This window comes from Mobula hypostoma, chromosome 19, assembly GCF_963921235.1.
Source record: "Mobula hypostoma chromosome 19, sMobHyp1.1, whole genome shotgun sequence".
NCBI classification, from domain to species: Eukaryota; Metazoa; Chordata; class Chondrichthyes; order Myliobatiformes; family Myliobatidae; genus Mobula; species Mobula hypostoma.
The window spans coordinates 50,781,748-50,800,104 of NC_086115.1; the positions used below are offsets into that span (position 1 = coordinate 50,781,748).

At 41.4% G+C, this 18,357-nt stretch overlaps 1 protein-coding gene across 5 annotated transcripts in view; it reads left to right on the forward strand.

The window, feature by feature from the left end:
• Positions 1–18,357, forward strand: part of chst15 (carbohydrate (N-acetylgalactosamine 4-sulfate 6-O) sulfotransferase 15) — a 214,197-nt gene that overhangs the window by 133,613 nt on the left and 62,227 nt on the right. Inside the window, exon 2 of one of the 5 annotated variants that reach the window (XM_063071864.1) lies at positions 15,448–15,535. The exons of 3 other annotated variants lie outside the window; for them this stretch is intronic. The gene's annotated coding sequence lies outside the window, so the exon portion shown is untranslated. Of the gene's footprint in view, positions 1–14,737; positions 14,901–15,447; positions 15,536–18,357 lie in introns of those variants that run through there. One more of the 5 variants, XM_063071867.1, reaches the window with a different exon arrangement.

Below are 18,357 nucleotides of genomic sequence, written 5' to 3' on the forward strand. Positions count from 1 at the left end.
GGTACAAAGCATGAAGAATTACATATAGGTTTATTTTATCTGCCAATTAGTGAAGAGGCATCTGTCACTAATAAGTACTGCTTTTCTGAGGTATAATCATGGTTTTAAAGATGCAGGAAAAACACATAATTTATATTTTGCAAGCTATTTGCAAATATTCAAAGTATTAAAAAAAGGTTTTCTAATCATTTTCTCTCCAGGCAAAATCATATTTTTTCAGCTATATGGTATTTGCATTGCATTCGTCTCTCAATCTGATGAAAGGAGATTAAGTCATGAACAATTTTATCTTATTTAGTTTGGAAATAGCTTGCATTCTCTTCAGAGAAAACATTTAGCTGTCTTTCCAACAGGCATTATTAGAAAACAGACACTAATAATTCTGAAAATAATTTCTGAAGGACTAAGATCAACAGAAGAGATTAGAAACATAGAAAATAGGTGCAGGAGTAGGCTATTCGGCCCTTCGAACCTGCACCGCCATTCAGTACAGTCATGGCTGATCATCCAACTCAGAACCCTGTACCTGCCTTCCCTCCATACCCCCTGATCCCTTTAGCCACAAGGGCCATATCTAACTCCCTCTTAAATATAGCCAATGAACTGGCCTCAACTGTTTTGAAGAATGTGGAAATTCAGGACTCAATGAATGGTCTTGGTTTGAAACGTCGACCATTTATTTCCCTTCAGAGATGTCCCCTGACCTTCTGAGTTCCTGCAGTATTCTGTGTTTGTTTTTCTGAAGGACTGCCTGTAGAGCTGTAGGGTAGTTCAGAATCAGGTTTATTGTCATGAAATTTGTTAACTTTGCAGCAGCAGTACAATACAATACATAATAATAGAAATAAAACAGTAAGTAGATATATTACATAAATAGAAATAAACAAGTAATGAGGGGGTGCCTTCAGGCTTCTGTACCACTTTCCAGATGATAGCAATGAGAACAAGGCATGACCTGGGTGATGCGGGTCCTTAATGATGGAATCTATGGATCCCACAATGCAAAGAGTTAGTTTGGGTGACTAGATGTTAACATTCATTTGAATAGTACATGAAGAGGGGTGCAACAGAAAATATGTTGGAATTTGATGTAAAGGGACAGGGAAAAATTAATGTGGACCATAACGCTGGCATACCATAAAAAGAGAAACCAAACAGTGGGCTGAGGTTGGTTTTTATATCATAAATGCATTACTGGTTCTGGAATTACCTTCCACATGTGCAGTCATTAAAACTAGAGACTTTAAGATTTGCTTTTTAAAGTACATGGTGTACAGTTGTTTCCAAACAAAATTATTGGTTTGCTTGCCTTTCCCAAGATCTCCAGTTCTCCAAAGTCACATTGACCAGTCTCTGTAATGTGGTTTACTTAGACTTCAAACAGGATTTTTTAGTTGTACTAAAACCAAATTGAGAATTCTAGCATCTTTGCTTGGAACTATTGGCACTTGCTTGTACGAGTACCACCAGGTTTAGTATTCTGTCTGAAGCATTGGTGCTGACCTTGTGGGCTGCTCTTTATTCGTGATATTCTGTACGGGCTTTGGCTCCATGTAGGATTTCAACAGTGGAGCATGCAGATCTCTGTCAATTCATACTGGACCTTTACTATCTGAACCTGAACTGCAAGAGCTTTTACTTTGGTAGGGAAGAACAGTTTTGAAACATGTGGGCGAGCATACTTAAGTGTGGAATTTGTGTTTCCTTGACTTAACTGCTTTAAAAATGTTTTTTTTTTGAATAGACGTGTAGAAATATTCATAGTTTTTGAAGGTTTGACAGTGACTAAGCCACGAGACATGACTGTTATTTTATTTTCATGTTTTGTTGGGATTGTTCTGACCCACTCACAAGGCAAGACTATATTGCTTAAGGCTCTGCCACTAATGAGGATAAAGCTGGTATATAGCATCAAATTGACAATGGTGAATTCAGAATAGAGTAGGTCTATCTTTTCCATGTAGATCAATGACTAGAAACCTATTGCTACTTTCCTGTTATTTAACTGCTTGAAAGAAGAAGATGCTGGCAAGCCACATGGAACAACGGTGAGCATCTGTACTGCCAAATTGAAAGCTGCAAGTGTGATTCTGGCTTGAGTTCCATGTAGCAGTGGAAAATACAAACTTTTAGTGAGTGGTTAACCAATCCCTGGACAGCCCCTGTGAAATTGGGCAATACCCAACAAAGCTGTACAGAAGTCAGAGCTGGGATGCAGGTTCAAGGTAATTTGATCACAACTCCTAATGATGATTTCAGGGTGCTGACTCAAATATTCTTCCATATCTGATGTCCAAAGTCAGGCCAGTCCAAATTTTGCCTTCACTAGTGGGAGCAAATGTGAGTTTCTCTTTTAAGTGTGTGAACATAGCACAGCAGATAGGCAACAGATACTTATACTTCTCCAAATTAGAGCACAATCGCTGAGGGTTGCACAATTCAAATATTAACTGAGGGAGCCAGTTGGGCATTGAATACTGAAAGGAAACTTTGAAGTGTTCTAAAGAATTTGACTGAGAATATAACGACTAATTTAGTAAATCTTACCACGCTCAATGTACCATATCGCCTCCCAGGCTTTGAGCAATAGGAGGAACAATACAACCTGACCACTTTCCATTCTTGTGGCCCTCTGTTGCTCACGTTCAACAATAGATGTTGATTCTCAGCTGCCTATGTGACATGCAAGCAAGGCAGTACAATATGGAGAGCAAGCTGTTGCCCATGTAGCAGGCTACCTCTCTACACAGCTAATGAATCCAGAGGAATGGCAGAGATTAATACAATTTGGCACCAGTGGTGTCGCAAGAGTTGCCAGTCAATGTTGAACTCCACGTAGGATTGACTTACAGACTCCAACTACGGATTTTCCTTGAGGTTTACTCCTGAAGCCTTCCTGATGAGTGGGTAAGGCAGCGGAGGTTTGTAATCAAAGCTGTACTTCTCCCAGATGAGCCAACTATGGTTGATGAACCCTATTTGCCCAAAGTGACTGGTTTTAAGGTGCTAGTAACCTGCCTTTGCCCCTTCTCCCGTCAGTAGGAATTGTCCCCCCGGCTAAGCCACATGTGAAGGCCAGGAGTTGGACTGAATTGTCAGAGGGTATTTGAGATGCACGCCATTGAGAGCATTTAATAAGTAGGGGAGCTTATTCCCACTACTACCCCAAATATAACAACCCTAAGGAATCATTTACTATTAATGCGATGTCAAAATGCCCCAGGTGATAATTTAACTATTACAAGATTGAGGCTATAACCTATCTTGTATGCATTATTTTTGTGGAAAACACGAATTTCACTATGTTCTTGGAAATGTATTTCATTAAGTATTTACAAATTCAAGTTTGAGTTATAAGGAATATGGAAGGAATTTGCCTTTGTATATTTACGTGTGGTTACTTCATCAAGTTGTATTGTGTTATCAAGATATACAGGGAGTTTTTCAATGCATGTGTCAATATATCTGTCTTGGATTAATTCAATTTATATTGTAAAATAAACACACGTCATTGAAACTGAAGAAGAGTTAAATCTTACAGCCTGTGAATGAATTTGACTTGGAGTTTGTGCCGTGCTGAATGACGCTCAGGCTCCACTGATTTTAATATATGAGGAGTGATTGGCAACATAAATTTGTATTGATATAGAGTCAAAGAACATCAAAGTAAGCTCTTGGGCTCACTTTGTCCATACTGATCATCAAAACATTGATTGAAATTCGGAAGTCTTAGGAGTAATTTGACAAACGTTTTTTTTAATCATATTAGAGGAATCTGCTAGACGTTCCAGAATACATACCACTTTATTCAACATAAGAAATGGAATATCGATTAATTTTTGCACATATCAATCACTTATGCTTTTTTTATGTCCCTTGAAATTCTGGGCAACCTCAGATGTTGCAAATCAGGATGACATCAGATTTGCATGTCCCTTTTGAAGTGTTTTCTGGGAGATTGGATTACTTTGTGCTAGGTGCAAGTACAGTATTATTACGCACTCTCACAGTGAGCCTGCTCTGCACGCTACTGGGCTGGGATAGCCACCGGCATTTATCCATTCCATTGCCTAGTGTCCCACCATCTGATCTCCTGATCTTGTGACACTGTAATCTGCTTTGAACCAAACTAGTGACCTCAATCTCCAACATCCCAATGGCTTTCCTTATTGATGGTTTCTGATACTCGGCTCAATGCTGCTCCCATTCTCTTCTCTCCCCACTACCCTCCATCAAGGAGGAAGATCCCTCATCCCTCATTTTCCTCTGCTTCACCTCCTAGCTCAAGCAACAAAGTCACCATTCCATCCGTGCCATTGCACAGCACATCTCACCACCAGGATATGATGATTCTCCTGCCCTTTTGAGGAATGCAGAACCTATCCCCTTTATTTACAGTTCAATGTACATAGCTGCTTATTATTCTCCCCATCCCATGGGCCCTGCCTCCCATATCTTTCCAACCCACCACGACATTGGGTCTGATACTCCTTTCCCCAGATCATCATCCCCAGACCAACCACAGTTTGAAACCGCACAGGCATAAAGCTGCCTATCGTAGCTGCAAACCATGGCTTGAATCAGGCTACTCAACAGATTATTCTTGATGTCAACAATTGAAGTTTATATATAGACAATGACAACAGTTGTTACTGCTGCCCCATTACAATGGGGCAACAGTGCTAGTGATGTTAGTTCACAGGAAAACTGAAATTTCAGAAACTCAGGACCACATTGCAGTCTGGAAACATTTTGACATTGAAAAAATTATTTGTATATTGAGATACAGCACCCTAAATAGGCCCTTCTGGCCCTTCAAGCCATGCCACCCAGCAATCCCCTGATTTAACCCTGGCCTAATCACGGGACAATTTACAATGACCAATTAACCTAACAATGAGTACGTCTTTGGATTGTGGGAGGAAATGGAGGCACCCAGAAGAAACCCATGCAGTCATGGGGAGAACATACAGTCTCTGTACAGACAGTAGTGGGAATTGAACGTAGGTCGCTGCTACTGCAAAAGCGTTGTGCTAACCACTACACCGCCGTGACACCCCATGTTGGGCATACAGAGTTATTTCCCACAAATAAAAGTTGATGTGAAAATTATGGTTTGTATATAAATCTTTTTCTACATCTTGATAATTTTTTGTTGGCAAAGGGGATTATAGGATGGGCATGTATGAGTATGTAGAGTTAGGTCACAAATCATCCATGATCTTAATGTACAAGGGGTCCCAACCTAGGGTCCATGGATAATGGTGGGGGTCCATGGCATAAAAAGGGTTGGGGACCTCTGGTAATGAATGACAATAGGTCTCTTGGTAACATTTCAGAATGAGATATAATATAATACAAATATTAATACAGCCTCGTGTGTACCTTTTGCAATATATCTTGAATGAAAATACCATAAATTGCTAGTATGAGTTACAAACATTCAGGCAGCTTGTTTCAGTTTCATATGACTACAGGAATAATGACATTTCTCATGTGAAAATGCCCTGGTCTCCTTCTCTGTGGTAGCAGAAGCACGCAAACTGTGAGAATGCACTCGACTTGGTGGTCGTGCTGAAAGGGTGAAAACTGCACTGGTATCCATGATGTTATGACGACTGCTAGCTTTTTTCACAAAACTTGACCTTTAATCTGAATACATAAATCTTTCCAGATGATGTCAAGTAAGAACATTAAAATGATTTACTTTTTTTGAAGCATCTGCTTAAGTGTCTTTTTTTGAATTATTCTACTCGGCAAAATTTTGTTCCTGTATAGATGAGGTATCTATCCACTTTTCTTCTCTGATGGTAGTAAGTGCTTCCACATATTGGTTTATCAATAATCATCAGCGTCTGACCGCCTTTGATAATTGCACACTACTGATGTTTAGCGAGACATTTATCAATAAATCTTCCTTTTAGTCACTATTTAGATCCTAGTTATTGTCTGGAACTCATTGCCAGTAATCAGGGCTTTCAACAGGGACCTGGATGGGGAACTTGGGGAGAAAACAAATCCCAGGGCCCTGGGGGAAAGGGCAGGAGAATAGAACTGGCAGAGTTGTGATGGGCCAAATGATCTCCTGTATTATTACAATCCTATTCTATTTTTTACCCTTGTTGCATGTTGACTTCCACTGAAACTAAAATTTGAAGATCTAGGATATTAATTGAAAAAAAAAGTAGTTATGAAAAAATAATTTCCTTATTTGCTTTACTTTTGATGAGCATGAGATAATCTACAAAGGTGCCAATATGAAATTATGAGAAGTACTTCATCCCTTAAGGTTGTTATAGCTAGGAGTGATACTGGGGACTAGCTCCCACTACCGAGTAAATGCTGCCAATGGCGCATGACTCAATAGCCTCTGTCAACCAAGTCCACCTACTGCCCTACACATGTGGTTTAGCTATTAAACCTGATAGGATTGTTTCTACTGACAGGAGAAGGGGTGTTACTGATGCCTTTAAACTAGTAGCTTTGGGCATTTGGAGCTCGTCAGCTGTGGTTGGCAGCTCATCTAGGAGAACAAAAACTCTGATCTCAAATCTCCACTGCCTTGTGGCTGTACCCACTCATGGCGAAGGCTTCGGGAGTAAATCGTAAGGGAAAAATCTGGAGTTGGCGTCCCGAAGGCAGTCCTATGCTGACTGGCAACTCCTGTGATGCTGCTAGTGCCAAGTTGTACCAGTCTCTGCCATTCCTTTGGGTTCATCAGCTGCGTGGAGAGAGGGAGCTTGCTCTCCATACTTTACTGCCCTAACTTGCATATCTAGACAGCTATGACACAACCTGATCAATGGAGGCCTCAGTCACTCAACGCAATTGAACCCCAGTGATTGAAGGATTTAAAGTGAAACTAGTGGAACAGTGGAAGAGCTGATCTTATCTTCAAAATTATTGAATTAAAACTATACGTATTTTTTAAAAATGAAAACCTGAAGTTTCCTAGGATAGCAATCAAATGATAGCTTGCATTGGAAATGACTTGAGAAGGTTTAATTATGCAGTGTACTGTCTCTGAAGATGAGATTGAGTTGCTTTGATACTGGTCAGTTACCAGAATTGTGAGGCGGAGTGGTTGTAAATGCTGATCAAGTTTTTGGATGAAACTCTGAAACTCCTGAGTAAAATCCCCATTGAAACTTATAAATTTGGACCGACTCCAAATTGGGACTGCGTACATGAAATATATTATCAGAGATCAGAGATTAAGGGGGCTAGGGCTTTACTCTATGGAGAGAAGGAGGATGAGAGGAGACATGATAGAGGTGTACAAGATAATAAGAGGAATAGATAGAGTGGATAGCCAGCGCCTCTTCCCCAGGGCACCACTGCTCAGTACAAGAGGGCATGGCTTTAAGGGAAGGGGTGGGAAGTTCAAGGAGGATATTAGAGGAAGGTTTTTTACTCAGAGAGTGGTTGGTGCGTGGAATGCACTGCCTGAGTCAGTGGTGGAGGCAGATACACTAGTGAAGTTTAAGAGACTACTAGACAGGTATATGGAGTTAAATTATTTAAGGTGGGGGGTTATATGGGAGGTAGGGTTTGAGGGTCGGCACAACATTGTGGGTCGAAGGGCCTGTAATGTGCTGTACTATTCTATGTTCTGTGTTCTATTATGAAAGGGGCGGCCTTTTGGTGCTGAAGTGGTGATGTCAATATTATCTGTACTTGCTAGGAAGTTTGGGTGGTACTTTGAGGCAGACCCGTCACTCAAACCTTCACACATGGATCTGAATGGGAGTAAATTTGCCCTTTCACTACGGAATGCTGATTGCGTAGGATCCCTAATATGTTCATCCAGTTTAATTGAAAAGGAGAATCTTTTATAGAGAAAGTTACTTCAATGCAGCTTGAAGCACATGGATGGGATCAGACCATTCAGACCCATGAGCCTGCATTGTCATTCAACATCATACCTCAGTTCCTGTCTTTGTATTTGTCCATGGGCTTTTATATTTCTATATGTCAAAAGCCTATTCCAGGCCTAATGTTGTGGCAATTGTGGCTCTTTTTGAGAAAGGGAGTTCCAAATTTCACTGATTTCTGTGCAATGTGTTACGTACCCCATTGCCAAACCAGCAGAAATTGACCACTTAGTTGGAGTCTGGATTACTGGAACTAAGAAAGTTTTATTAAAGAAATAAGTAACACAGTACTCTAATCGTAAGGATATGAATGCAACAGATTAGCAATGATAAAACACACATGTACACAGAGCTAGGGTAATAGGAATCAAACAAGCTCTATCGCAGTCTAGGGGTAAAATGATCAGTCGCAAGTGACGCAGAGTTCAATTCAGCTTAGGACAGTTCGCAGTAATCGCTGTTGTGCCGTTGGGGAGAGAGAGAGAGATAATATGCAAATTCTGATTCACACAGACCTTTGTTCTTCGCAGTTAGCTTTCAGGCGAACCCTTTTATGTCTTCTGTGGTCACTGACTGTGACCCCTCCATTCCGGATACGACCATTCTTCTGCAGTGAACCTGGCACCCAGGCAAGGGCAGACACACACACCAGGTTCCCGCCGATCGTACCTTTTCACCCTGTGTGTCTATGGTCGGTCCCCGCGACCAGACCTCCAAACTCCACCAACTTGTGGGGGCACACCGCTTTCCAGGGTCTCGTGATCTCGTGGTGTGTGTCTTGCCTTAGCGAACCTGTTCTTTTTATCCCCCTGCTGGGGTATCGCCTGTCCATCAAACTTCAAACAGTTCAGGTTCAAAGCAACCGGTCTGTCAATACTCTTAAATTGTGTTTCTTTTCCGTTACCTCTCTCCTCCCTCATTACATTTTGAACGCTTCTCCATTGTCTCCCTTATCTCTCTCATCAGTATCAATCTTCTGATAACTTGGTTTTTCGTCACAAGTGCAAGCCCTCCCTGGATTACAAATGCCTCACTTACGTACAAACCAGTGTCTGAGGGACCGGTGTGATGGGTGGGGGTAGAGCCATCCTGATCAAAAAGTCGCAACAGCGCCTTTATTTCCTATGGAGCATGAAGAAAGCTCACCTCTGTCCCAGGATACCGCTGTGCCATTGAGAGCATACTCACCAACTGCATCTCAGTGTGGTATGGCAATTGTCCTGTATCAGACCGCAAAGCACTCCAGCATGTGGTGAAAATTGCCCAGCGGATTATTAGCACCCAATTGCCCACCATTGAGAACAAACACTGCCTGGGCAGGGCGAAAAGCATTATCAGGGATGCATCTCACCCTAACCATGGACTTTTTACTCTCCTCCCATCTGGTAGGTGCTACAGGAGCCTCCACTCCCGCACCAGCAGGCACAGGAAGAGCTTCTTCCCTGAGGCTGTGACCCTGCTGAATCTCACATCACAGCACTAAGCAGTATTGCACCCATATTGTACTGTCTCAGTACTTTCATATTTGTGTGCTGTAGCACTTTTTTTATTCGCAGTTATTTTGTAAATAACACTATTCTTTGCACTTCTGGTCAGATGCTGAATGCATTTCATTAGCTTTGTATCTGTACTCGGCACAATGACATTAAAGTTGAATCTAATCTAATATGCAGCTCAGTGTAGGGATGTAGGCATCTCCCACCATGAAGAAGCCATGTGCCTTCTGTCCCCAACGTGCCACTCCGCTCCAACCTACCCCCCCCTCCCCCGAATCGCAACAACCAAGAACTGGGTCGTGCTGAGCAGAGACGTGAGCACTGAGTCAGCACCTGCTCTTCTTTCACCAGCTCTCTTTCCGTGATCCTCTCCCACGCGCTGTTTTTTGTTCATAACCGACTTGCAAACTATTTGTGTTATGAACAGTTATCAGGATCAGAATCCTCGTCATAGCCTGGGCACTGCCTGTAAAGCAAGGGTTCCCAATCTTTTTCGTGCCTTGGTCTCCTACTGTTAACTGAGCTGACCATGGACCCTGGGTTGGGAACCCCTGCTGTAGAGTGATTTTTCATAGCACAGCTTAGTTTTAATTGTACTATACAGGCTTCTTTTTCTATATTTCTCTCACTAGAGGAAATCATTTTTCTGCATCCATCCCATTGTCCAATCCTCTAAGACATAGGAAGTGACAGGTCGTGCAATGTTTGGCTTTCTTAAGCTATCCCAAAATCAGTATGTTCATGATCATACTCACTTTTTCTCTGTTATAACAGATGTTAAAGTCATAATTAGAGTTCATGAGGCAAAAAGTAAACATCTGTTTGGAAAGTTTCTCCAACCTGCAACAGACACTTGTCTGATTTCAGAAACTGATTAAGTCTTTAAACAGTTTTTATGTCTGTGAATTATATTTGGCAGTAATAATGCCACAATTATTGGAAAGAGCTTGCATGATGTCATGAAAGCAGCTTATTTAAATAGCCATGTCTCATTTAGGATGGGCGTTCCCAGCTGTAAAAGAAATTATTAAAATATCGGAGAGAAGGAAAGGTTGTGGAATTCTAAAATTAAAAATCCTTATCTTGAACCTGCAGAAAATCGTGCATTAGATTCCATTCTGCAAACATATGAACTGCATTGTACTTTCGGATGCGTTCATCCTTCCAGTTTTGCAAATGCTGAGATACATCCTAGGATGCTGGGGCACTTCATCAGTGATCTAACCTGGGGTCATCGGGTGTCTCAGGTCTTTGAACATCGAAAGTTCTTGCCCAGGCGAACCAGCCAGAAATGATTAGTTTCTGGCTTGTGTCCCAGCAGCATTAGTCCACGGGTCACACCTCTTGATCCATAGCCATCTGGAGGCTCGCACAGCAGCCTCTGTGACGACCCTGATGATTCTTTTTGTAGCCCCCATAATGCCAAGGAGAGAGTAGGTTCTGCATAGCGAGCAGCCAGCAACACCTCTACACCTCATCTCCTATAAAAGTTGCCGGTGAACGCAGCAGGCCAGGCAGCATCTCTAGGAAGAGGTGCAGTCGACGTTTCAGGCCGAGACCCTTCGTCAGAACTGAAAGAAGAGCTAATAAGAGATTTGAAAATGGGAGGGGGAGGGGGAGGGGGAGATCCGAAATGATAGGAGAAGACAGGAGGGGGAGGGATGGAGCCAAGAGCTGGACAGTTGATTGGCAAAAGGGATATGAGAGGACCATGGGACAGGAGGCCTAGGGAGAAAGAAAAGGGGGAGAGTGGAGAAAAACCAGAGGATGGGCAAGGGGTATAATGAGGGACAGAGGGAGAAAAAGGAGAGAGAGAAAAAGAATGTATGTAAATAAATAAATAACAGATGGAGTATGAGGGAGAGGTGGGGCATTAGCGGAAGTTTGAGAAGTCAATGTTCATGCCATCAGGTTGGAGGTTACCCAGACGGAGTATAAGTTCTTGTTCCTCCAACCTGAGTGTGGCTTCATCTTTACAGTAGAGGAGGCTGTGGATAGACATATCGGAATGGGAATGGGACGTGGAATTAAAATGTGTGGCCACTGGAAGATCCAGCTTTCTGTTCGTATCAAGCCCTCCATCCCTGTCTCTGGCACTGCTCTACCAACTCCTGTTGTTTGTCCAGTCCTGACGAAGGGTCTCGGCCTGAAACGTCGACTGTACCTCTTCCTAGAGATGCTGCCTGGCCTGCTGCGTTCACCAGCAACTTTGATTGTGTTTCCTGTTGTTTGCCTTTCTTATGTTCAAATGCCTCCTGACTTTGGTCTTCCCAAGGAACTGTCAGTTCTACCATGAATGACCACCTGCCCGAGGTTTCTGATGAAATGACCATGTCAGTCCTCGGATGATGATGCAATAAAGTCAGAGAACTTTAATTACTTGCCAAGATCAAATTTCATTTGCCAGTCAGATGACGTGGTGAGCAATCCTGCTGGTGATCTGGGCTGAGGCTGTCGTTGGCCTCCAGCTTTGACAAAGGCTTTGGGCTCTCTGGGCAGTTACTGAGGGAAGTTTTGGCCTTTGTTCTCCAAAACCACCAGGAAAGTTATCAGTCACAATCCACTGAAGTCAAATTTGACATGCAATTTCTGTCCTAAAGTTTAAAAGAAGGAAAAATAATGTAAAAAATGCACAAAAAAGTATCCATCTGAGGTATGATGGAACATGCATTCCACGGGGAGGATGTACAGACTCCTTACAAAGGACATCCGAACTGAACTCTAATCTCTGACACACTGAGCTGTAATAACTTTGCAATTACCACTGCGCTACTGTGACTCCCAAACCATCTAGACCCAGAATTAAATGGCTGGGTGACATGGCCTAGGCCTGGAGCATTTCCCTGTGATCCTAATGCAAAGCACAATCCAATATTTGGACAATCTAAGGGCCGGTCCTAATAGACTGGAAAGGCAGAGTGTCAGGACGGGGGCCATTTCACGCTGAGGCTGTGAGACTGCCCTGAATGCTATGGTTTGTGTCTGCGAGCTTTACGGTGATTTGCTCCACTTTGGGCCTACTCCAGGTTGCTCCAGGGATTCAGATCTAAGCAGTCAATTTGGTTTGGAATGCTTCTATTGTTTACATGATTTGTGTTTATTTTCTCCTTCTCTGCACATTGTGTGTTGGTCATACACAGTCATCCGTAACGATGAATTCAAGAAATTTACCACCCTCTGGCTAAAGAAATTCCTCCTCATCTCTGTTCTAAAAAGTCACCCTTTTATTCTGAGCCTGTACTCTCTGGTCCTACAGTCTCCCACTACACTACTCTCCACGTTCACTCAATCGTTGAATATTCAGTAGGTTTCAATGAGATCCCCCTCATTCTTTTAAACTCCAGTGAGTACAGGTCCACAGCCATAAAATGCTCCTCACACATTAACCCTTTCATTCCTGGGAACATTCTCATAAACCTCCTCTGTACCCTCTCTACTGTCAGCTCATAAAGAGAAGAGTACAGATAAGACAGTGGCTTGCATTCAGGTGTAAAAGATGTGTTAGTGTTTTTACGGCAATAACTAGACAACACACTGATAACTTATATATATGATATTTTCAGAGCTATGCAAAGTTGTAAAGTTTTGTGTTGCACAGGAATAATGCTGGCAATCTTTGGCTGGATTTGTAATTGGGTTTGTATTGACACAAATCCCTCTCGTTGGATGTGCTGAAGGTACCTTTGGTCAGATATGAGTAACCATATATGGGAATGCCAATTCCTCTACATCAGGAGTGCCCAATCTGGGGTCCACAAACCCTCTCAGTTAATGGTAGGGATCCATGTCATAAAAAAAGTTTGCTAAATCTTGGTCATTATTCATTATTGCTGTTTCTGACACCATATTCAGCTGAACCATGAAGTCACGGCTGGTGATTTTTTCCTCCACCTCTGCTTCTGTGTCAAAATACTGTAATCTCTTCTCAGTAAAAATACATTATAAGTTTTTTTAAAAATGTGTTTTATGAAACAGTGCCAATTAATCATGTAATCTAATCCCAAAATGCAACTGAATTCATCCACCCTGTTTCATAATGTCTTGCAATGATTTCTCTCTTTGGTTTAACAGGGCCTCTGATCTTACTGCTGAGAGAATCCATGGCCACCTTTAGTTGTGTTACTTTTCTCTCTCCTGGTTTGTCTATAGTGCCTTGCAGCTGTTGTCCCAACTCAGATCACGTTACTGTCATCTCTGATTGCTGAATGTAAAGTCAGGAGAAAATAATAACTTGCTGGACAGATGGTATTTGGATGGTGGAATTGATGGCCTTGTGACCATGTTTGCAGATGATACAAAGCTAAGTGGAGGGGCAGGTGGTGTTGAGGAAGCAGGAAGTCTGCAGAAGGACTTAAAGTGGGAGCATGGGCAAAGAAGGGGCAGGTGAAGTATAGCGTAGGGAGGTGTATGCTCATGTACTTTGGTAGAAGCAATAAAGGTGCAGACTGTTTCCGAAGTGGGGAAAAAATTCAAAAATCTGAGGCGCAAAGGGACCTTGGAGTCCTCGTATAGGATTCCTAAAGGTTAACTTTCAGGTTGAGTCAGTGGTAAAGAAAATAAATACAATGTTAGCAATCATTTTGAGAGCATTAGAATATAAAAGCAAGGATGTAATGCTGAGGCTTTATAAGGCTTTGGTCAGACCGCACTTGGAATATTGTGAGCAGTTTTAACCTCCCCTATGGCATTAGAGAGGGTCCAGAGGAGGTTCACAAGAATGATTGAGGGAACAAAAGAGTTAATGTATGAAGAGTGTTTGATGGCTCTGGGCCATTCCTCACTGGAGTTTAGAAGAATGAGGGGGGATCTCATTGATATCTATTGAATATTGAAAGGCCTAAATAGAGTTGATATGGAAAGGATGTTTCCTATATTGCGAGAATCTATGACCGGGGGCACAGTCTCAGAATAGAGGGGTGTCAACTTAGGACGGGATAAGTTTGAATTTCTTTAGCCGGTCGGTGGTGAATTTGTGGAATTAATTGCCACAGACAGCTGTGGAGTCCAATTCACTGGGTATTTTTAAAGCAGATGTTGATAGTCACTTGATTAGTAAGGACATCAAATGTAATGGTGAGAAGGCGGGACAATGGGGTTGAAAGGGACAATAAATCAGCCCATATGGAATAATGGAGCAGATTCGATGGGCTGAGTGGCCTAATTCTACTCCTATGTCTTATGGCATGGGTGATCATTCATAACACTCCTGAGTTATAGCGCTAATCTTTAATGGATGTAAATGAAGGAAAGGAAATGCATTAACATTTGTGCCTTGTGTGAAGCTGGGATATCCCAGGAGAATGACATCTGAAGTATGGTTGCCATGGTAATCCGTGTAGGTTACTTTGAATAAAGTAAACAGGAAGGGTTCTTCCTGTTGTCATTTCCTCAACAAGTTCAAGCTCATGTTAATAGCAGGAGATACTGGTAAAGTGTTGTGCAGTCTGTCGGAGGAAATTTGTGTGGATACGGAATCTAAGCAAGAATCTGGTGACTGGAAAGGCCTGTTTCTGCATAGTGGATGTTATCGGTTAGAATTTCTCTTGTATAATCTAGAATTATTTTGTGCTACATTTTGCATATTTTATTATATTGTAGGGGACCATTTGGCCCATCGTACTTATGTGAGCTCTTGCAGCATTCTCGTTATTCTCTCTACATTTCTGTAACTTATTCAAGATTCATTTATTATCAAAGAATGTATAAATTATACAACCTTGAGATTTGCTCACTCACAGGTAGCCACAAAGCAAGAAACCTGAAAGAATCCAATGAGAGAAAAAAAAGAATAAAAATAAAAATAAAAAAAATGCTCGACGCACCAGAGAAAGATAAAAAATACAAATCATACAAACAATTGAAGCTAACAGCATTCCAAACTAAAAATGAATCCTCAGATCCAAACCCCAGAGCAGCCCTGAGTAGGCCCAAAGCCTCACTTATCAGATCATCATATTAGCGGGCATGGAGCAAAAAAGAAACCGGGGCAATTTTCATAGCATCAGAGCCATGGGGATGACCATTGCGGAGAATGAGTGAAATCCATTCTTGTCCTGACTGACACTCTGTCTTTTCAGTCTATCTGGGCCGGCATTTAAATTGACTCAACGACGGAACAGTGAAAAGGTCTGGCGCCCTGGTGAGAGGAGTGGCCATCGCGGAGAGGTATTATTTACCATTTGCCAAACAACTCTATAATAATTCCTTTACCATTCACCTATGTAGGGGTGACTTACAGTGGCCACTTAACCTAACAACCAGGGTCTCTTACGGATAAATGTGGAACATCCATGGAAACCCACTCAGTCACAGAGAGAATGTGAAAAGTCCATACAGATAGCACTGGAATTCAGGATTGAACCTGGGTGGCTGGAGGTGCAAGTCAGCTACACTGCCAGCTGCACCACAATGCCGCCCATATAAGAATGACTTTCATCTAAGATCTGATTGTGAAATGTGATCTCCCCTTTTGTGTCTATGTGTTACACTCTTAGCCCTTTAACCCTGATTTTCTTTGCAAAGGGTAGACATACAGCTGGAGATTGTGCAGACATGTATAGTGACAGCGAATGTTGTCCAGGGTTCAATTTGCATTATGTGAATAGCATGGACTACTCGTAACAAAGCAATCCTTGAATGGAGACTTGAAACCTGTTTCTGGGTTATGTAAAGGAAACCAAATTGACCTAGTCTGCTGGAGGGAAATCTCAACCACAGGTCTTTTTGTAGGTCGCTCCTCTTAATTCTCAGGACTCACTCCACCAGTTTCATTAACAGTTATTACCTCTTACTATAATTAGTGTCAGTATCACTAAATAAAAAAGTTGGGCACGTGGCCAAGTGGTTAAGGTGTTCGCCTAGTTATCTCAAGGTCGCTAGTTCGAGCCTCAGCTGTGGCAGCGTGTTTGTGCCCTTGAGTAAGGCACTTAATCACACATTGCTCTAGTCTGTGTGAGGAGTGGCGCCCCACACAGACTTCCAATCTGCGCCTTGTAAGGCGTGAAATGCCCGATGCAGGCCTCTCATGGTCTGAGTTGACGTTCCCTTCCCTTCCCTTCCCCTATTACCCCTCAACCATCAGGCTCTAGAACCAGAGGGGATAACTTCACTCAACTTCACTTGCCCCATCTCTGAACTGTTCCCACAACGTTTGGACTCACTTTCAAGGACTCTTCATCTCATGTTCTGGACGAAGGGTCTCGGCCTGAAACATCGACTGCACCTCTTCCTACAGATAGTGCTTGGCCTGCTGCGTTCACCAGCAACTTTGATGTATGTTTCTGGACATATATTGCTTTTTTATTTATTATTATTTTTCTTTTGTGTTTGCATATTTTGTCATTTGCACACTGGTTGTCCTCCCTGTTGGGTGTGGTCTTTCATTGATTCTATTATGATTATGGATTTATTGAGAATGCTTGCTAGAAAGCAAATCTCAGGGTTGTATATGGTGACATATATAACCTTTGATAATAAATTTAATTTGAACTTTGAACTTTAAGTATTTTACATGGTGTTCACTCAAATTGCCATCCCCATGAAACCATATCCCACCAACAAATTCTGGTGACTAAATCTCCTCTTCCAACACCCAATATTGCTGATCGTCCTTTAGTGAAGTTGCTCCGTTTCACTGCCAGGAGTCCCTGGGACTGGGAGAAGATGAGGAATGAAGGACACTACCTTAACATTCCAAACTTACAAAACTGAGGAGATAAATAGCAAAGAATTATAATGAAGGGAAAGGAGAAAGTGTGAAATAATAGGAGGGAGGAAAGAAGAAAATACCAAACAAAATGGGAATCAACTTGTGATGAGATATGCAAAATAGAAATTCATTGTAATCTTAAAAAGCTATGCTCTTCCTTGTGTCATACACTTGTTCATTATTTGCTTTAAAATCAAAAAGTAGAATCTACTTGCTGTACCAGCGTGATATTTTTCTGAATTTCTTATTGTCTAATATATTTTTGATCATGTCTAAAAAAAATCGAGATCTTAATTCTCGAGTTTCATCCTTTATGACATTAAGCATATTTCAGTTTATTATCTAGTTAAAGGTGTATAAAAGATGTTTGTGCTCTTGAAAGGTAAGTGGGTATATCACTGCAGTTGGTAGTGTTCTTGTTTCTGGGATATAGCATAGTCTGAAGAGCTCCCACAGGTTAAATGTTACTTTGAAATCTTGTAAATCAGATTTTCCTGAAAAGTCACAGTGCAAAGCTTTCTTACAACTGGATGATCACAGGCTTTTGAATTCTCAATATGAAGTCATTGACAAAGAATAGCAAAGAGCTGAACAAAGGCAGCAAAAATGTAATTCATTCTACTTTGTGGTATCTGATCTTTTATTCTTGAGTGTTTTCACTAATGGGGCAAACTATATAGTTTTAATGTATTATCAAATAGTAAAGTGCTTTAAGCTGGCTTTTTTATCTGAAATTTGAAAGATATTTGACTTTAATTAGTGTTTAAGCATGGTTCTTTATAAACTACCATACATTCATAAATAGAATTATTATGAACATGTTGGATTCAAAAATATAATGGAATATAGAACATAAACAGTCATTTGCTTAATATGTGTAAAACCAAATCAAGTAAAGCACTTTTCCAGGTGGTGGAAAAATAGTCTGACGGAAATACGATAATGTAAACAGCTGACATTCCATTCACAGAACCACAAAAGCTGTTCTGAATTATTTCTGTGTACATTTGGTAAGGTAGCTGATCATAAAAGATTATTCTGCATTGAATTATCATGAAGCAAAGAAATAGTCCTGGGGCAATGTAGTACTTCTTGTTATTGTTCAGTTTTAAAAGGATTGGGCTAATCCTAATTCTATTAGAAGCCTATTAATTCAATTAGGATTACCTGGATCTTCGGTGCAAACATGTTAAGCACATTTATATAGTTAGGGTATTTTTGCAGTAATTTTATGTATTGCATTGTACTGCTGTTGTTGCAAGAAAAATTGTGAGTGGTG